A 23,151-nucleotide genomic window follows, 5' to 3' on the forward strand; every position below is an offset into this window, starting at 1 on the left:
TTAATCAAGACCCCCCCATTACAACATACATCTAGTATATACATAAGAGAATGATGAAGAGAGGAAGAGAGACAAGATAGCCCCCACCCCCCCCCTTCCCAAAGAAGAATGATGAACAGTGAGTAATCTAATGAAGAAGTTGATCCAAGACTATAGAATGGTGTTCCTCCCCTTAGGAAGAAACAATGCCAAGGGTACAAAATGAGATGCTTTCATTGTGTGTGGAAAGAATCCCATGGATAAGTGATGTCTCTAAAACTTGCTCAACTAGCTGAAGAATCTATCCCAAAGATCTATTTGTCTATGCAACTGATGAAGGACCCTACTACAATTGCTAATCATAAGTATCCACAATCACTTCAACCTATGAGGATTGATCATGTAGAAAATCTCTCTTAGCTCGGATACCATGTAAGAATTTGGCTTAGGCTAGAATTTACCCAAGAACTAAAGAACTCAACACAAGCACACAATAGGCCAAAATAGAGAGAGTATGATTAGAATGATGATATTCATTCAACATGCCAGCTTAGCCAACTTGAGAGTACACTAGGAGTGCTTATATATAAAGGCTTCTCAGGAAGCACCTAGAATGTTTCTAGAAACAACCAAGAGATAAGACAACTAAGCACCTTATCCAACATTTTAGATGAATGGATAAGAATGAAAAAGTGTCATATGTGTGTAGAATACTCTTGTGTCGTAGACAACATGTGCTTAAAAAAGGTGCAGACCCCTATGATGTCATCATGACAACTCACAAGAGAGGACATACTCCAAGGTGACTAATAAATAAATATTAATATAATGCATTAACCTAAGTAAAATTAAGTAAGTGTAATAAGTAAATACTTATTTACACCAACATAAGGAATTCAACTTATAATGAAGTAAGCACCCTATTAAAGGATTTACAAAGATCGATTAGGACTACTTGGTTAAGATATTTTACTTATTCACATTTTAGAATATCTCAGCCTTGATCCTTTAGTTAGCGTTGGTCTACTAGATATTCGAGCTTCTCTTCACTAGTGTATACTTGATCCTCTTGATCAAATTTATCACTTATATCCTCTTCTCTACTTTCCTCTATTCTCACTAACTGATTCTACAACTCATATCTCAATTCACAACTCTTTAGTCACCATGAATGCACTATTTGTGCATGCCAACTTCTCTCTTCACTCATAAACTCTTTAGGGTTTGTCTTCCTTAAGAAGACCTAAGTGACTTAGACTTAGGTAAGAACCAAAAATTATGATTCACCCATTTTTCCACTTATAACATCCCTCAATCTGATTGGTTGCATGTACTACCTGGGGATTCTTAGTATAGATTCATTTTTATCATCTATAATTGCAAAACAATACTTAAGTTGGCTCAAAAATTATTTACATAGGACTTTGTGCCATGAAAAATAACTTTGTTCAAAATTATTTACTTGACACTTGAAATCTCTAATGCTTGGCATCCACTATATCTTCAATGTTGTAACTTAGCCTCTAAATGACTCAGCATCCACTATTCACTTGAGATCTAAATCACTCGACATATTCTAACTTTTTGGCACTAGAGTTACTCAAACTTAACTACCTTCTTGGCACATTGTAGTGCTTGACACATACTCTCTCTCTCTCTCTCTCTCTCTCTCTATATATATATATATATATATATATATATATATATATATATATATATATATATATATATATATATATATATATATATATATATATATATATATATATATATTGCTCGACATGTATTATTTACTTACTTGGCATGAACTTTATGAATATGACTAAGTTTGTAGTCACTCATATGTCAAAACCAATATGGGATTAACAAAATAATTATGGATTTCTAAATATGGAAGCCATGTTGCAAAGAGTTACTAGATCAAAATTGATGTCTATGATGGATGGTTTCTTTGGCTATAACTAGGTAGTTGTGAAAGAATCAAAATAATAAAAAACAACATTTACAACACCTTGGGGGATTTATGCCTACAGTATAATTCATTTTTTCCTAACTAATGTTGGTGCCACTTTTTAGAGATTTATGGATGTGGAATTTGCAGATATCATTGATAAATTCTTAGTGGTATAAAAGGATGACTTGAAAGCATATTCAAAAGATCAAAATGATTACAGTATGAACCTTGAAAAATTATTCATCAAAACTTTAAAATTTGGTATCTCTTTAAATTATAGGAAGTGTGCATTTATTTTTACTATGGGTAAATTATTAGGCCACTTGGTTGTAAAGGAAGGAGTTAGAATAGATCCTGAAAGAGTTGAAGCTATAGACAAAATTCAAAAGCTATAGAATGTAAAGGGGATTCAGTCCTTTGGGAAAATCAAATTTCCTAGAAGATTTGTCACAAATTTTGCTGAGATAAGTAGACCCATTTCTAAAATGTTGAAGAAAGGCTCTAAGGTCAAATGGGATGAAGAACCAAGTATGGATTTTCATAAGATAAAGCAAGAAATAAAAGATGTCCATGTTTTGAGAGCCACTAATTATTTTAAACTCATTCATATATTCTCCTTTACATCATTCCATACTATTGCAGCAATTTTATTGCTAAAGAATGAGGATAAGTATCAGCAGTCCATAACATTTTTTAGTATGTCTTTGCAAGCTATAGAATTAGAATATGATCTAAATGAGAAGAAGGCTTATCCATTAGTTAAAGTTTTGAAATAATTTAGGTGTTACTTAATGGGAGCTACTATATTTAGGTAAGAGGTCAAGGAATTTCCAAGCTGATGACAAAAGCCAACTTTGAAGCAAATTAGATAAATCAACTTAATGGTGATGGTACAAATTGACTATGTGATATGGATACCTCTTATTGGTATAAGGATATCATGTTTTACTTGCAATACATGAAAGATGCAGTAGGATTGAATGATAAATGACCATGGTTTGAGAGATTTGTATGTATTCTGTAGGGCTACTACTTGTCCTAACACTGATGGTTATGAGTTGTTTAGATATTTATATAAAACATTTGATAAGATTCTTGTGTCTAAGCCATGGAAGAAAAATCTATCTGAGCTCATTTTCCTAGAGGTATTTATAGATGTTGATCTTGTAAAAGCCCTAATTAGATCTTACAACCTAGTAATTAAATCTTTTCATAGGAATTATGGGACTATTCTATACACATTGGATTATGCTTCTTGCATTAAAGCTTTTGGGTTAGATGGAACAATGGACAAACCACTGGACTTGGAATAACTTTAGGGGAAGCTTGAGTGAAATACAAAAATCTATACTGGAAAATATATAATGTAACACATCCTAATGGACCTCAAGAAGGATGAGTATTATCCAAAGAAGATGGATAAGATGATGCCTCTAGATAAATTCAAGAATTACTTTGTGAAGACTGTGTATGGTGCCCACAAAGTAGTAGGCAAAGATGGTTTTGATAATGTATATGGATTGATATACATTGTAGCCATAGATGTATAGGATGCATATTGTGGTGGAGAATATGATTATGTAGATTATTGTTGGAAATATAAGAAGTGTAACTAAGAGGGGAGGGGTGAATTAGTTACCATAAAATATTTCCTAGATCCCTTAGATTTTAGTGCAAATCAAAACTCAGTGTAAACAGAACTCTACTATAACTCGACAAATATACAAGCACTTGGTTACACTAACAAATGTTGTAACTCGGTAAACACTAAAATAACTTGACAATTTCTTATCATGAAAATATTAAGATATTATCTATGATTGATCTTGATTTAACTTATTTGCATACACAAAAATAAATAGCATGAACATAGGTGACACCAACATTTAACATGGAATCCCAAATTGAGAAAAACCACAAATTGCAATTAGTTACTTATTTTCACTCTTCTGAAGTGAGCCCTATTAGGAGCCAACCCTATTAAACGTTACAAAACACACTATTAGGTGTGACCCTGTTATATGATTTAATCACCCTATTAGGAGTGGCCTTGTTAGAGTTATTTAGAGACTTTTATAGAAATGCCACCTTGTTAGAGGATTTCCAAATAGCTATTAAGCCAACTCTGTTAAGAGATTTTAGATCACTACTACAATGGTTAGAGAGTAACAATGAGATGACCCAATTTCTTGATGCAACTAAATTTCTAATTACAAATATCAATTCTAACTTGTATAATTGATCCTTCCTAATTGAATGTATCTTTGCATCTCAACAAGTATATTCTTCTTCTCCTTCTAATTTGCTTTCTCTAAGCATCATAAAATCTTCAATTCTGTTCCACACATTCAATCTTCAACTTGACCTTATAATTCTATCTTACACATTGTCAAGTTGACTTGAATATAACTTAGAATAACTAACATTCATGTCCTCAATCATCTAGAATGAACAAACAATTCAATTGAACTGAATATAACAAAACTAGAAAATTCTTCATTAGCCAACCCTACTTGGTAGATACTAACTCAAGGTGGTTTTCCTATGTTACCCAAGTGAACTTGGTCAACACTATATATTCAAAATATTCTTTTGGTATTTGAACAAGCTTGGTTATCACTAGTTCCTGATGAGGCTAGTTATTGCCTTTATTTCATGATAGTTTTAAACACTTTTTTAAGACTCTGTTTCATTTTCATCAAAACATGTGTGAATTTACGATTACCTAAACCAATGATTAACCTATGGATAAATAGTATGTCATCTTTTTCCAATATCATATATAATGCAATATTTCATATAATCATTAGAATGTGTGTCCTAATATTTGAATTTAATCTAATAATGCTTATTTGAAAATATCTTTGCATTATAACTAACTTGTTAGTAATGAAGCTGAAGATGATTGGAAGAATTTAGAGATGAATGTTGAAGACAACCAATAGTATTCAAGGAGAAGGACATTAAGGTTTAGCAATAGTGGAAAATTTATAATAGTACTAAAAGGACATGACTATGAGTATGGAGGAGCCATGAAGACTTGTTATATTCTCTACATTCATTGCTATGTCAAAGTAGTTGTCTAGAATTTATTATTCCTGGCTTGAGCTATTATCATTTATTCTTGCCTTGAGCTATTATTTTTCCTTCTTTCTCTCTTGTGGATTTATAGCTAGGTTATTTACTTTTCTATTTTGGAATAAATGCTGATCTTCTATTTATAGGGATCAAACCAAATGTGTTAGGTTAGTTAGTTGGAAGGAGAAAGTTTATGACAAGAAACTATTAACTTTTGCAGTGAGTTTTTTTTACAGCTCTATGTATTGCACCATGTAATGAATTTTTGAAATGTAATGGAATAGTTCTTGGTTTATATTCTATGCTAGTAGATTAGCAGAAGCCAACCAAGGGGACCCACTTGGGAGGTGGATTAGATTAGAATAGTGTAGTTTTTTTTCTCTAACATCCTTAGTTTTGCAAAGTAGAAGTTGTAAGTACCTTTCTATAGCATCATACTTTGTGAATATTTATGTAGCATCTGTAAGAATAGTTATAGTAGATTAACTAAGTTGGAATAGATGTTATCATTTCATTACATTTCTAGTATTCATTTTAGTAAAGAGTTAAGTGTGTTAGTTTCTTGCAGCACTAGTGTAGGTTCTTTCCTTGCATTTTACTTGCCTAGAGCATAAACATAATGACTCATTAAGAGACCTATTGCACATGTTGTGTTGACCATTTCAAGTATAACTCCCTAGGTTGAGAAGATTAAATGCACCTCATGGTGGCAAAAAATAATCCTTAGATTGAATACACTATTCCTAAGCATGGCTTGAGCATGATTATTAAATAGCTATTGTGAGGCAGACCATTTTTGGTGCCATTGCTAGCGATGGTGTCAAGCTAGGAGTATTTTTGTGTCATAGTTCTTAGTTAAGTTTTTTTTTATAAATTTGCAATCCTAAAACCTTCTTCACCAGTGTGAGGAATTCAATTGCATGCATCGAAGAGGAAGATGATGAGATGAATATGGCAGATTTCTTCCATGGGAGTCTGTTAATTTGAACAAAGAAATTGAAGAAGAAGAAGTTGAGTTTCCTTTTGAAGATGCAAGCCCTATTTTTCCAATAGAATCATCCTTAAGAGCAGAACCTATAGATACAAGTGGTCTTCAAACTTTTTCTGAAATTTTGGCTAGTTTCCTTGATAAGACTACTCTAAATCCACCAGTTGTTAATAACCTAGTACCCGATGTTCCTTTTTAGCAGCAACCTCAAAATCTAGTACTTTTAATAATGGCACAACGTACCTTTCCATTCCCTCTTCCAAGTCTTGTAACCAATGCTAATCTCAAAAACATACATCCAACTACTCTCCCAAAGTTCTATAGCCTTGCAATTGAAGACCTTGATACTTTCTTGTTTGATTTTGACATACTCTGTCATAGTTTTGACTACAACACTGATGCCCAAAAGCTCAAATTATTTTGAGCAACATTAAAAGAGTCATCCTTACAATGGTTCATGGGCTTAGGAACTAATATAACAGGAATGTGGGATGAAATGCAAACTCTGTTCCTGGATAAATATAAGGAGTATTGCAAAGCATCTGGTTCAAGAGGAGATGATTTCTTTAGGATATCATAGAAGGAGGAAGAAACATTGGAAGACTATGTTTCATGTTTCTTGTATACACTGCAGAAGAACCCTTAGCATGTGTTGTCTCAGGATTCACAAAAGCTTGTCTTTCTGAGAGGTGTGAATGATAACTATCTAGAAGCATTGGACCTGATGGCTAGTGGTGATGTATATCAAGCTTGCTGGGCTGACCTCAAGAAGATTTATTAAAACTATTCAAGGTCAACTATGAAGAAAGGTTGCAGACCTCATTCCACAATCACTAAAGGAATTAGTAGGAATTAGTCAAGGTCAACCTATTATTAGATTTCAAGCAGGATATTATATATGATGTTGCTACACATCTTGACACAATGACTACCAAAAAGAAGCATGCAGAAGTTGAATTATAGCTAGCTGAATATTGCCCTTATTGCTGGAAGCAAAAGAAGGATTGCTAATGCAAACTGGCTACAAGTATGGAGACCCAACATCTTCCAACTGAGTACCTTAAGATAGATGGAGCTAATGAACAAGTATTTTTTGTTGCTCAACATTGGCCATGGGCCCCATGTTAACATATGCCTCAGGACCCTTTGCAAAATTCAAATTCATATAGTAATCAATGGAAAAATCATAATTGCCAAGGTCCTCCACAATATCATCAACCTAATTAGAATAATGCTGGAAACAACTATCCACAATAGCCCTAATGACCTCATTATTCCCAATCATCCTGGCCCAATCAATAGAATAACCAATGGCAGAACCAGTAGAACTACTGGCAAAACTAGTAGAACCAATGGCAACCACCCCAAGGGATTTGGCAGTATACAAAGCAATGGAGGGGACCTCAATAGTGGCCTAACTCAAATACTAGTACTTCACAATTACCACCCCTAGTTCAACAACCTACTCTAATGCCACCACCTACAAATCCTAGACCTTAAAAGCAAACACAGCTACCTACACAACCTCAACCAAATCCAAATAGTCAATAGCGACAAAAACCCATGTATGTTGCTAATGCTCAATAATATCCTACTTATACTCTGAGTGTTGTAGATATACATCTGAGATCTGGTACAATTTTACCAGTGCCTAAATTGCCTATTATAACTAAAATACCAGATACTTCTAGAACATCAGAACCCCTAGTCTCTAAAGAGGTTGACCCAACCAATGTTACTATCTTATCTCAAGCTCAATCAGTGGTGGAACCTCCTTTTCTAGAAAATTTTATACAAAGTAAACTTGCACAAATAGAGGAACAACCTTTTGATATTGTTGATTAATTGAAGAAGATGCATGTCCAAATACCCCTGTTCCAAGCTATTAAAGATGCTCCAATGTATGGAAAATCCATTATAGATGCTTTCCTAAAGAAGCCTAGGAGGAAGAAAAAGGACCCCACCATAGTTCATGTTGTGGGACAATTGGTTGACATTATGTTAGGAAAATTGATCGTGCCAAAATATTTTGATCTAGGTAGTCCAATTGTGGATGTGAGTATAAATGGTTAGTCTATTAAAAATGCTTTAATAGATCTTGGTGCTGATATAAATTTCATGACAAAGGACGCCATGAAGAAGTTGAAAATAGAAGGATTAAAGGTTACTCCAAAAAAATTTCAGCTCACAGATAGTTTTACTATCACCCCTAATAGGATGATAGAAAACATAGTTGTAACCTTAGACTCTCTAGAGTATCCTGTAGACTTCATGATTCTATCCCCCAAAGTTGATCTATTTGGTTTCGCTATCATCCTAGGTTGACCATGGTTAGCTACAATAGATGCAAATATAAGTTTTAGGTCAAGCAATATGACCATATTAAATGGACAAGCAACAAAGAAATTTTACTTATATCCTCCAACACAACTATTACCAGATCTAAGCACATATGTTTGGCTAGATTTAGGGGATGAAGAAGAAGAGTTAATTTCTATAGCATAGATCATGATGTTGCATAGACAATCCTTCCTAAAGTTGTAGGATGAAGATTTAGTACTTCAGAGTATTCTTACTAATAGTTATGTGGTAGAAAAAGATGTATCTAAAAGTTCTTTGTTGGAATTAACCACATATGAGGAATGTGATGAGAAATGTACTATGCTCAAAGAACCTAATATTCTTCATCAACTCTTACTATGTGAATTAGAAGCAAGTCCAATATCTGAAGCTCCTATGATAGACCACTACAATTGAGCTATCCAATAGTCATAATCTACATGTTAATCCCAAATTAACACCCACACAAATCGAACAATTCAATAAAGTTGCTTCAAAGGCATGAAAAGGCCTTTGCATGGAACTATAGTGATATGAAAGGGTTGAGTCCTACATTGTGCACTCATAGGATATACATCAATGAAGGGTGTCTACCACTCCATCAACCCCAAAGAAGAATAAATCCAAGCCTTAGAGAAATAGTTAAAACCAAATTACAAAAACTGCTTGATGTTGGTTTTATTTATCCTATATCTAATAGTAAATGGGTGTCACCCCTAGTAATAGTGCCTAGAAAGGGAGGAAAATGGAGAATTTGTGTAGATTACAAAGAATTAAACAAGGTCACCAAAAAGGATCACTTTCATTTACCATTTATAGATCAAGTTCTAGACACTCTACCTAGAAAGAAGTATTTCACTTTTTTAGATGGGTATAGTGCTTACAATCCAATTAGTATTGCTCCTAAAGACCAAGACAAAACCATATTCACATGCACATGGGGTACTTTTTCATACTTTATTTTTCTATTTGGTCTATGTAATGTTCTCGTGACATTTCAATGAGCTGTTATTAGCATCTTTGTTGATATATCACATGATTGTATGGAAATATATATGGAAGATTTTACAACATTTGGAGTCACATTTGAGGAAGCAATGATGAATCTTGAAAAAGTTTTGATAAGGTGTCAAGAACATAATCTAGCCCTTAATAGTGAAAAATGTTTCATGCTCTTATAGGAAGGTGTGGTGCTTGGTCATTTAATATTAGTTGCAAGAAGACAAGTGGATCCAACTAAGATAGAGGTAATTAAAGCATTGCCTATACCTACAAAATTGAAAGATGTCAAATATTTTCTAGGTCATGTTGGATATTATAGACATTTCATAAGTGATTTCAGCAAAATAGCTATCCCTTGTATAAATTACTAACAAAGGAAGCTGAATTCAGTTGGACACCCGAATGTAATGAATCCTTCCTACAGCTTAAGAAACTTCTCACTATAGCCCCCATTTTATAAGGTCCTGACTGGAATTTTCCTTTTCACATATATATATATAGATGCTTCTAACTATGCCATAAGTGTAGTTCTAGGACAACAATCTCAAAATCTTGAACATGCAATATATAATATTAGTAAGAGCCTTCATGGACTAGAATTAAACTACATAATGACTAAAAAAGAACTATTAACAGTAGTTTATGCCTTGAAAAAATTTTGGCACTACATCACTGGCTATCCCATATTTGTTCTACTAATCATGCATCAATTAAATATCTCATGAATAAACCTGCTATATTAGGTAGGTTAGCAAGATGGTTACTATTGTTGCAAGAATTTGATATAACCATCATTGATAAGCCTTGAAAAGCCAATGTAGTAGCTGATTATTTATCAAGAATCCACCATGATGAGAGTAACATTACTCTAGTAGATGATGCATTTCCAGATGAGCATTTATTTCATATTTCTATTCAAACTCCATGGTATGCAAATATTGCTAATTATATTATAGCTAATAAAATGGTGGAATATTTTTCTTACAAGGAAAAGAAGCTACTTGTAGAAAAAAGTTTTCATTTCTCCTGGATAGATAATCTCTTGTTTTATACTAGACCTGATCAAGTTATGAGAAGATGAGACATATGACATTTTACATGCATGCCACAATGAACCATGTGGAGGGCACTTTGGAACAAAAAGAATAGCCTTAAAAATTTAACAACTGGTTACTATTGGCCTACACTTCACAAAGATGCAACCAACTATACATGGAAGTGTGATAAATTTAAAAGGATGGGCCACCCAACAAGAACAAATGAAATGCCTCTCAACCCACAAATTACATTAACATCATTTGGAAAATGGGGCATGGACTTCATTGGTCCAATTGATCCTCCATCCAATGGGAAATCATATATTGTTGTGTGCACTGATTACCTAACAAAATGGGTTGAAGTCAAAGCCATGAAGCATGCTTGTGATAAAAAAGTTGCAAAATTTTTTTATGAAGAAATTTTTACTAGCTATGGTGTACCCAGATAACTAGTCACTAACCAAGGTGTGTAATTTACTTCTAATTTGATCTCAAAACTAATGGAGCAATATAACATCAGGCACCAAAAATCAAGTCCCTATCACCCTCAAGCTAATGGATAAGTAGAAGTCATAAATTATGAGATAGAGAACTTCCTAACAAAAATAGTTCATTTCCTCTATAAGGATTGGAATAGCAGATTACCAAAAGTTGTTTGGGCCTACAAAACAACATGGAAGACTACTACAAGATTCACATGATTTGTGCTACTATATGGTAAAGTAGCAATGCTTCCCACTAAATTTTAATATAAAATTTTAAAAACTACATTAGAGTTGGATAGAGAACTTCCTATAGTATAGAGAAAACATCTTCTACATCTTAACTCTTTGGATGAAATGCACAAAGCTTCTATGGAGTGCACTAAAATTATACAGAAACAAAGAAAGAAATGGCATGACTGCCACATAAGCAATAAATAATTTCAAGTTGGTGACTAGGCACTACTATATGATTCTAGATTTCAAGATATGTCAGGAAAGCTGCAAACAAGATGGTTGGGTCCATATGAAATTAACCACATTTATGAAAATGGAGCCATCCAATTAATTACCATTGATTCAACACCTTTTAAATTGTTGTTCAATGGTCATAGACTCAAGTTATATAAATGACCACAAAAAAAAGTAGACTTCCTGCAGTAGTTTCAATGGCCAAATTCAAATACACACCAGGTAACTCTTCCTGTAGATGAAGGTGCTAACCTTCTACTTGCAGCTCTTCAATACTAATTTCTTTATGCATGCCCATAATAAAAACGTTATGCCCACATAAAGTTCCAAATTTCTCCATTCACTTTCTCATTTATCTCATTTCTTCACCTTCCACCCATCCACCTCATCTCATTTCTTTACCTTCCACCCATAAATCTTCCACATCATCAATTTCTAATGCTTTCAAATAAACACCACAAGTTTGCTAATGAATACTGTCACTGTTAATGTATCTTTCATCACCTTTTGGTATGTGTGACAATCAATTATTAGGTATAAGCTTTTAAAATTATTATTCATTTATAGTATGCAAATTTTGTTGATTATATCTAATACTACATTTTTTATATTATGGTGGTGTTATACCAATTCCACACCTCGTACTAAGTTTGACAAGTGTGGACATTTGTTCATATTTCATAGGGGGTAGGGAGGTTACTAAAACCCAATGAAATTCCCATTTATTTGTAAATTATTTTCCAAATCTTCATACTTTCTTTATTGATGGAATTCAATTGTCATAAGTAGACAAGTGTCTAGGTGGCATACCCCTTATTCTTGAATGATTTTATTGTTAGGCTGTGATGTGACTTGTATTTAAATTTCAAGTGATTTGAATCCCATTTTCGTCATTTTTAGACAATTTTCACACATCCATGATTTATTGTCATTAAAGCCATACTATTGCTCATAACAAATCGTTATGACATTAATTTCCTATTAAGTAAAATGTGAAAATAGTTGTGTAAATCAATAACAAAAGAAGCTTGAATTCATAAGGGGGAAATAGTGCAAGCAGTGTAGACAAAGAAAGTCTTAAGCAAAAATGGGTGGAAAATTGCAGTGATGAGAACCAATGGAGCATATTATTTTTCTCTCAGATGTAGAGGCAGTGAAGAGATTTAATGCATGTGGCTGGTTAGGATATTTATTAAGTTTAACTACATTGGATGAAGAAGCAACCACCGAATTCATAAGGACGTTTGATAAGGGAGAAGCTTCTATATGGGGTTTAATGGTGATTGCTATAGAAGAGCATATAGTAGAAGTAATTGGATTACCAGAAATAGGTGAACATTATCCGAATATGCATGATACAAGATTAGCCAGGGCTCAATTTTTCATACCAACTAATCCTCGGTTGGATATTACCAAGAAAGGTTGCAAAATGACATCTCTTGTGCCACCCTATAATGATCTGGCCATGCACATTATCAGGTATCTCAAATGTGAAGGAATATTTTCATCTTTCCATGCACATCATTTTAAATTTCTTAGTTGTATAAAGCATAATTATCTAGTAAATGTTATCGATTTCTTGTACAATATGTTCTGTATTAATGTTAAAGAAACCCAAAAGGGGAAGGACAATTCTATCACCCATCATGCCCTAATTAAATTACTAATAGAAAGATCACTTAGAGATGTCTCTCCCATTTCATGGGAAAAATTTGTCTAAGCTGAAACCACACAACCCCAAGTTGCACTTAATGGATAGCCTAGTGAAGAGAATGTAGTTCCCACTAATGAACTTATCGATCAGAGCACTCAAAATGTTGAAACTAAGAATGTGCAAGAAAATGTGTCTTTATATGTTCAAGAAACTCCAAAACCTACCTCTAGGTGAACAAAGAGAAAAGAAAATTGCAAGAAGAAATCTCTATTTTGGTAAAAGAAGAGCCAAACCCTATAGTCATGAGGCAAAAGAGAACTAAGAAGGTTCCTACAGCAGTCACCCCTGTAGTAGAAACACCAAAAGGAAGAAGTACACAAAAGGCCATGATACTAGAAGAATCCCCCATAAGAAGAAGCCCTAGAATAAGATGGCTAATTTCTAAAGAATCCACTTCATCCAAGCTATCTACTAAAGGATCCCCCATACAAATTGTTCCTAATAACTCTCCTCCTCACCCTAAAACTACAAACATTCCTAAAAACCCTAATGAGGAATGTAGGGTTAAGGTCAATGAAAATCAAAGTGATACCCCAACAGCCCAACCAGGTACTTCAAGTAGTAAAGATGAAATAGTTCCTAAGCAAGATTATCCAAACACCAGCCTAGTTCCCTATAAATCAACATGCTTTATTGATTTTGTAGAATAGTTATGGAGGGAACAAAGAAAGAGGGAAAAAATTTATGAAGAGGATAGTAGTTCCATTACCTGCAGAAACTTCTTTTCTAGTTGTTTGGACAACATATGTTTGATGAGGCCTTATGGGAAGAGGAGAGGAAAATGATGAAGAAAATCATAGCATCCCAAGGTGAAGAAATTGCAGATTTGAAGGAGCAATTAGCAAATCAAAAACAACAAATGGATCATGCCCTCAATTTGGTCGATCCAATGCTTGCTTGCAGGACACCACCTCAAATTTATGCTATGTTTTTAAAGGAACAATTTATTTAATTCCAACTTATGCTAACCCTTAAGAATATAAATGTAGAATTTAAATTAACCTAGGAATTTTATGGTTTATACCAAACTCTGTCATCCTGGCAGCAAAATTTTCTCTATGAATTATATGTGCATAATTTTATCATCCCTTCAAAAACCCAATGGAATCATTTACTATATATAGGGGACATGCATTTATGGTCTTTGATGTCCTAGATGTCTAATGAAGAAAACTATGATAGACAACTGAATAACTATAGAGACAAGGAAAGGATAGAGTCCTTGTCATTAAGGGCTAAGACTAATAAACCAGAAGGAGTTCTTAGGGATTGGTTTAAATTAACTTATGGGGATAAGAACAAAGGAGTAAGGGGTAGAATCTTCACTACTAGAATACAGGCTTATGTTGATTATGAGAACTTACCCTACTTTTCCTTCTAGAGAGCCATGGCTGGTGTTAGAAGTAGATGGGTCAGATTATTTGAGTCACGTAAGAGGTTAGAGCCACATAGTCCCATCAATTTGGAGGCTACCCTTCATCGAGCTTAAAAGTATATAGAGTTAGGGAAATAGGCTAGACTAGAATTATGGTACCCACTCACTATGTAACTGCCAATGCTCATGTAGCCTTTATATGACATTAATGCTGATAGACTTGATAAGCTATAGGAAGACAATAGAAGGGAAGTTTGGGAAAGAACAAGAGGATTCTACTATACCTTCAAGAGTAGCAGGAGAGGAAGGATAGAATTTGGGGAATTCATGTCATTATCTAGGAAATGCAATGCTTGAGGACAAGTATTAATTTAATAGGCGGTAGATGAGAGGCTAGTTATTGCCTCTATTTCATGATAGTTTTAAACAGTCTATTAATACTATATTTCATTTTCATCAAAACATTTGTGAACTTATGGTTACCTAAACCAATGATTAACCTATGGGTAGATAGTATGTCATCTTTTGCCAATATCATATATATAATGCAATATTTCATATAATCATCAAAATGTGTGTCCTAATCTTTGAATTTAATTTGATAATGCTTATTTGAAAATATCTCTACATTATAACTAACCTATTAGTAATGAAGCTGAAGATGATTGGAAGAATTTAGAGATGAAAATTAAAGACAACCAATAGCATTTAAGGAGAAGGATGTTGAGGTTTAGCCATAGTGGAAAATTCATAATGGTAACGAAGGACACATCAACAAATATGGAGGAGCCATGAAGACTTGCTATATTCTCTATGTTTATTGCTATGTCAAAGTAGTTGTCCAAATATTATTATTATTTCCTTGAGCGATTATCTTTTATTCCTTCCTTAAGCTATTATTTTTCCTTCTTTCTCTCCTATGGATTTATAGCTAGGTTGTTTACTTTTTTGTTTTAGAATAAATGTTGATCTTCTATTTATAGGGATTAGACCAAGTGTGTTAGGTTAGTTAGTTATAAGGAGAAAGTTTATGACAAGAAACTATTAACTTTTGCAGTGAGTTTTTTTTGCAGTTCTATGTATTGTTCCATGTAATGAATTTCTAAAACATAATAGAATAGTTCTTGGTTTATATTCTATGCTAGTAGATTAGTAGAAACTAACCAAGGGGCCCACTTGGGAGGTGGATTAGATTGGAGTAGTGTAGATTTATTTTTTCTCTAGTATCCTTAGTTTTTGAAAGTAGAAGTTGTAAGTTCCTTCCTCTGGCATCATACTTTGTGAATGTTTATGCAACATCTATAAGAATAGTTATAGTAGATGAACTAAGTTGGAATAGATGTTAGCATTTCATTACATTTCCAATATTTCTTTTAGTAAAGAGTTAAGTGTGTTAGTTTCTTGCAGCACTAGTGTGGGTTCTTTCCTTGAATTTTACTTACCTGTAGTATAAGCATAATAACTCATTAAGAGACCTAGTGCACATACTATGTCGATCATTTCAAGTATATGTCCCTGGGTTGACAAGATTAAATGCACCTGATAGTGGTAAAAAATGATCCTTAGATTGAATACAATATTCCTAAACATAGCCTTGAACATGATTATTATACACCTATTGTGAGGTGGACCAATTCCATCCAACATTTCCTTCATTAGCCAAGTGTGCTCGGTTAACACTATAGAAACTAAAAAATAGTTTCTATAGAAACTATTTAGTTTCTATAGAAACTATTTAGTTTCTATCGAAACTATTTTTTACATGAAAAATCGACCTTATTAGTTTCGATAGAAACTAACTAAAAATAGTTTCTATCAAAAGTATTAAAAAAGTTTTGATAGAAAGTTAGTTTCTATCGAAACTAGTAAAGTAGATGGCTTTTACAAAGCCTATAACGTTCTTAGTTGTTTTCATGGCTTCCAGGCTCAATTTCTAGGTTCAGATGGAGCACTAAAGACATGTCATTTTCCATGACTCAAGTACTTAGAATGAGCTTTCTAATGAATATGGATTTGATAACTTTTGAATTTTTTTAGTATACATTTTTTTACGTTAATTGAACAGAGGTTCATTATAAAAAATAAACCTATATATTGAATGCTCATGGAAAAATAGTAAATAAGAGAATAAAAATTTTGAAAAATAACTACGGTCTCTGTATTTGAGTCCTCTTTCAATAAAAAGAATAAAATTTGAAATTGGGGAAAAAAATAATAAGTTACATGTGTCAAAAGCCATGTATGTCCAAATTAGTGTTAGGTCAACTTTAAACTCTGATAAAATATGAAATACTAATGATAAAGACATCAAATCACCTTTGCAGTTTTGGTATGGATGTTAAAAAACTAAATTCAAAAGAATTATATGGATAGCTATTGTAGAAAAAAAGTTATGTGTCAAAAACAATGTCGCTTTTTAAAAATCAGGTTTTTGATAACATAGCAATTTTCTTGGGAGAAAATTAATTCAATCAAATCAATTAAAAAAATATATTTAAAAATATATTTAGAATCTACATAGAAAATTCTAAAGGACTCTATTTTACTTTATCTTCAAATTCCTTACCATTAAATGGCAATTCGCATCTGAATGTGAAAGTTTTCTTGAAAATTCATAGTTTAATGTCAGTTTAGGCAAAAAAGTGTAACCCATTATTGTGGGTCCACCCAGTTACACTCAACTTCTATAAACCTTTTGTGGACACTATCTTTTGAACTAGGAAAACTCTAGAATGCTTGATAGACACAACAAACTTTCTTCAATGCTCAAGTGAGCTTGGCATATACTGAATGACAATGATATGGAATTTTGAGTAATGTTAAAGAAAATACACAATTAATCAATTCTTTCCTATAATCTCCTTCTTTGGCATTGATGGCAAGACAACATGCCATAATGCAATGAAATTTTAGAGAAAGAATAAAGTAAGGAATATATCCTTAGTTTCATTCTAATTTTCATCCATGAAAACTCCTTCTATTAGTGTGAACCCACTCTAACTTCACTTTCTCCCTCTATCAGCAATACTCTATCTTCAACATCTTCTTTTGATAGCAAAACTCAAATTTTGATATTAGACCAAATTCATTCTTCTCCTTTGACATTTCTTTCTCTTTATCTTTAGAAAAATTTCTATGAGATATGATAGTAAACTTCTCCTTCTTTGACATCTCATTCCAAACACAATATTTAGGGAATATCAATGTACCTCATGTACTGATTCATTTGCAAAGTTCTTTTGTCAATACTACATCAACCGACTGATCTTAAACATGCTCTAGTTGATGCATTACTAAACTTCATTTAGTCAGCTTTAGATAGGAAAATGAACCCTAACTTACCTCTTAGATATAGAAATGCATTTGTAGGTAATGGTTTAGTAATATATTTGCAATTTTCTCTTTAGTATTCACATATTCCAATCTTACCTCTTTGTCTTGTACCAATTCTCTCAAAAAATGATATTTTATAGAAATGAGTTTTTTTTTGGTATGTATCATAGGATTATTTGATATATTAATTGCACTGGTGTTATCAGAGAAGATAACCACTGGATCCTTCATTTCTATCTTTATATTTGCCAACAATTGCTTGAACTAGATAATGTTTGAACAATTAACTATTGTTGCAACATATTATGCCTCTGTCATGGACTAAGAAATATAATTCTATTCCTTGCTTGTCTAGGACACTAGTCTTTTACCAAGAAATAATGCTTCACCAATGGTACTCTTTCTATCATCAACACTTCCTACCCAATTAGCATCTGTGAATTGTTTCAAATCCAAATTGCCTCCTTTTTTATACCATAAACCATAGTCTTCAATATCTTTTAGATATCTCATGATTCTCTTGATTGCCATCATGTGATTTTTTTTGGGATTTATTGAGAATCTTGCCACCATACCAATTGCTAATGCAATATCAGGACTTGTATGCACTACATACTACATTTTTCCAATCAAAGATTTGTTTTTGGTCTAATCTACCTCCTTTGAATCATCATTTTTGGAAATCTTATGTCAAGTAGACATAGGAGTTCCAACAGTCTTGAATCTTCCATTCCAAACTTCTTTAGTATCTCCTTGATATGTTTAGATTGAGTAATGTAGATACCATTTTTCTTCTGCTGGATTTGTAATCCAACAAAGATTTTTATCTCTCCAAAAATAGACATCTCAAATTCTTTACTCATTTCTTCTAAAAATGCCTTGAACAAACCATCATTTCTTTTAAATAAAGTGTCATCCACAAATATTTCTGCCAACATAATTTTCTTATTTGGTCCCTCTTTGATATATAGATTGTTGTTATCATTTGTTCTTTAAAAATCAATCTTTATCAAGTAGTTATGAAGTCTTTCATACAAATTTCTTGGAGCTTTCTTGAGACCATACAATTCTTTTTGTAATTCTTAAACCAAATCTCATTTGCTAGGATCTACAAAACTGTTAGGGTTTTCTATGTAGACTTCCTCATCAGGAATTCCATCCAAGAATGTACATTTTAGATCCATTTGATAAACTTTAAAACATTTTTATGTTGCATATGCTAGTAAAGTTCTAACACCTTCTAATCTTGCAGCAAGAGAAAAATTTTCACCATAATCAATACATTCTTCTTGAGAATAACCTTTACATACTAAACTTTCTTTTTTTCTTGAAACTTCTCCATCATCATTTAGCTTATTTCTAAATACCCACTTTGTGCCAATTACATTTTTATCCTTGGGTCTAGGAACAAGATTCCAAGTCTTATTCTTCTCTATCTATTCTATTTCTTCCTTCATAGCTTTAATCCAACTTTCATTATCCAAAGCATCTTTAACATTTCTAGGTTTAAATTTAGCAAGAAAACATGTACCTTTCAATTTGTTTCTTGTCATTGTTCCATCTAACTTGTCTCCAATAATTTGATCAGGTGCAAGATGCTTTCTAACATATCTTGCTAATGCAAGTTCTTTGGATTTGGAGTCTATTCCATTGACCTCTTCATGATCTTTTATATTAAACTTGGGTCCTACTATCTATGACATGGACCCATCAGACTTGGATTGCTCTAGCAATAGCTTGGTAGCTTCATACTACAACTCCCACCTTCAAACTATGACTTGGGTTGCACTAGATGCAACTCGATAGCTTTTGGAAATTTTGGGGAATCAGAAGGTGAAGAATTTTGACTTCAAGATAGATTTGGCAATGTATCAAGTTCATAATACACAAACCTTCTGTAATCCTTAAGTTCTTTGTTGCTTTCCTCTTCACTCTTTTTTGCAAACTCATCAATTCTCACATGTGCACTTTATATGATTTTATGAGTAGACAAATTCAAATATTGTATGTTTTACTTTTGCAAGTTTATCTTAGGAATATGCCTTCATCACCTTAAATATCAAATTTACCTTTCCTAGATTGTTTTAATATACAACATTTTCTACCAAATACTTTCAAGTAACTTACATTAGGTTTGTATCCATACCATAGTTTATAAGGAGTTTAATTTGAGTCTTTCTTTAGCTATACTCAGTTTAAGGTATGCACTATAGTACTGATTGCTTTCTTCTAGTATTTGATTGAAACAATCTTTTCTATCATGAATGTTCTTGCATAATCCATGATGGATCTATTCCTTCTTTTAGCTATACCATTCTGCTGAGGTGTACCAGGGGCTAATACCTCTCTCTTAATTCCTTTTTCAATATAGAATTCATCGAACTCATTGAAAATGAATTCACCAGCTCTGTCTGATCTCAAACATTTTATATTCTTTTTAGTTTCTTTTTGTACTCTTGCTAGATACCACTTGAATTTTTGAAAAGCTTCAAACTTTTCTTTTAGATACATTACAATCATCATTCTAGAATAATCATCAACAAAAAGAATGAAGAACTTATCTCCACTTTAACTTGCTATTCCAATAGGTCCACATGATTTTTTGCGTACAAGCTCTATGACCTCTTCATAATGATGATTCTTTCTTTTGAAACTAATTTTTCACATCTTACCAATTTGACAATTTTTGCATAAACCTATGTCAGGTTTCCTCAACCTAGGAATACCTCTTACTCTTCTATTTTTTCTTATCTTGACCAATTTATCAAAGTTTACATGACATAATCTTTTGTGATATAACTAGATTTTTTCTATTTGAGCATTAAAAAAATAACTTTCACTAAGATCTAGATAGAATAGATTACCTTTTGTTTGTTTGCCAAATCCAACTAGATTACCTTTTCCATCCAGCAGTTTGGCCTTCCCATTCATGAATTCTACCTTGAATCCAATGTTATTCAAATGTGCCACACTTATTAGATTATGCTTTAGTCCTTCTATCTAATAAGAATTTTCACATCTAAGTTCATTGATTAATGAGATACACCCTTTTCCCTTTAAGCAATCAGGTTCATTATTTCTGAATCTCACACTACCGCCATCATAATGTTCTATGTGTTCAGACTTTGTTTTGTCTCAAATTTATCTTTCCTAGATTCTTTCAAGATACAACATTTTCTACCAAATACTTTCAAGTAACTTACATTAGGTTTGTAACCATACCATAGTTCATAAGGAGTTTGATTTGAGTCTTTCTTCAAGTGTACTTGGTTTAAGGTATGCAGTACAGTACTAATTGCTTCCTTCTAGTATTTGATTGCAACAATATTTTCTATCATCAATGTTCTTGCACAATCCATGATGGATCTATTCCTTTTTTTAACTATACCATTCTACTGAGGTGTACCAGGTGTTGATACCTCTCTCTTAATTCCTTTTTCAATATAGAATTCATTGAACTCATTGGAAATGAATTCACCACCTCTGTCTAATCTTAAAAATTTTATCTTCTTTCTAGTTTCCTTTTGTACTCTTGCTAAATAGCACTTGAATTTTTGAAAAGCTTCAAACTTTACTTTTAGATACATTATAGTCATCATTCTAGAATAATCATCAACAAAAAGAATGAAGAACTTATCTCCACTGAAACTTTCTATTCCAATAGGTCCACATAATTTTGCGTGTACAAGCTCTAAGACTTCTTCATAATGATAATTATTTCTTTTGAAACTAGTTTTTCACATCTTACCAATTTGACAATTTTTGCATATACCCATATCAGGTTTCCTCGAGCTAGTAATACCTCTTACTCTTCTATTTTTTCTTATCTTGAAAAAATTATCAAAGTTTACATGACATAATATTTGGTGCTATAACTAGCTTTCTTCTACTTGAGCATTAAAACATGAACTTTCACTAAGATCTAGATAGAATAGATTACCTTTTGTTTGTTTGCCAGACCCAACTAGATTACCTTTTCTGTCCAACAGTTTGGTCTTCCCAATCATGAGTTCTACCTTGAATCCAATGTTGTTCAAATGTGCCACACTTAGTAGATTATGCTTTAGTCCTTCAATATAATAAGCATTGTTACATCTAAGTTCATTGGTTAATGAGATACACTCTTTTCCCTTTAAGCAACAAGGTTCATTGTTTCCAAATCTTGATCTACCACCATCATAATGTTCTATGTGTTCAAACTTTGTTTCATCTCTAGTCATATCATGTGAGTAGCCACTAGCAATAATCCATGTATAAATTTTGCTAACATTAGAGATAAGTGCTACTTTATCTCCTTCATCATCAAATTCATCTTTTACAACAATATATACCACTTCATCTTCACTTTTCTTAGAATCTTTAGCCATAAAAAAAGATTTCTTACCTTTTTCCTTGTAGTCCTTGTAATTCTTGAATTCCTTCTTGCTTTTAAACTTATTATTTTTCTTTTCATATTTTTCTTCTCTATTTGGGCACCTTACAGCAATGTGACCAACTTCTTCACAAGAAAAGCACATTACAGGAATCTTACCTTTGGACTTTCCTCTGCCTTTAGAATACATTCTTGCAAGTATGTTTCAACAAATTCAAGATCACTATCTAAAATTTATTCTTCTTCTTCACTTTTTGATTGATTGGATTTTGATTTCTTACCCTTTTTCTTGAGTGAAAACTTGGCTTCAAATGCAAACTCGATACCTTTGGAACTAGGGACATAGTTATCCCACTCAAAGGTTCTCAACCTTCCAACAAGAGCATCCAAATTTATATTGCTATTTGGAACACATCTCATTTCTTGAATAGTAGACACTCTAATTGTGTAGATAGGAAGAAGGGTTTTCAGTACCTTGCTTACAACTATTTTTCCATTGATGTCTCCTTTGGATGCTTTGATTGTGCTCCCACTTGTTTTAATTTGCTCAACATGTTTTGCAATGTTTTCATCTTCTCTCATCTTCATGTGATAAAATTTTCCTCTAATACTTTTGACTTTAGATATTCTTACATTATCATCTCCTCCATAGATGGCTTATAGTTTGATCCACATATCATAAGTTGTAGGGAAAATTTTGAGTTCATCAAATTCCACATAATTAAGAGTAGAAGTAATGTCAATCATCATGATGTTATGATTTTTCTTTTTAGCAATATCTTCAACTAACAATGTTCTAGTAGGAGTCTTATATTCATTATCAATATATTTACAACCTAAATCACTAATAGTTTCCAAATGTAACCTCATAAGTCCTTACCATGCTACAAAGTTGTCTTGGTTCAACTTATGAATCTCTCTTATGTTAGATATCTTGATCTTTAGCTTAGGTCCTTGAAACATTCTCTGCAAGCACCAAAATATCTGATAACAATTGTTGGAAACATAAGAAGAGTAATTGAGAGG

The sequence above is a fragment of the Cupressus sempervirens genome, chromosome 4 (assembly GCF_028749045.1).
Source record: "Cupressus sempervirens isolate cs-2001-9-10 chromosome 4, ASM2874904v1, whole genome shotgun sequence".
Taxonomy (NCBI): Eukaryota; Viridiplantae; Streptophyta; class Pinopsida; order Cupressales; family Cupressaceae; genus Cupressus; species Cupressus sempervirens.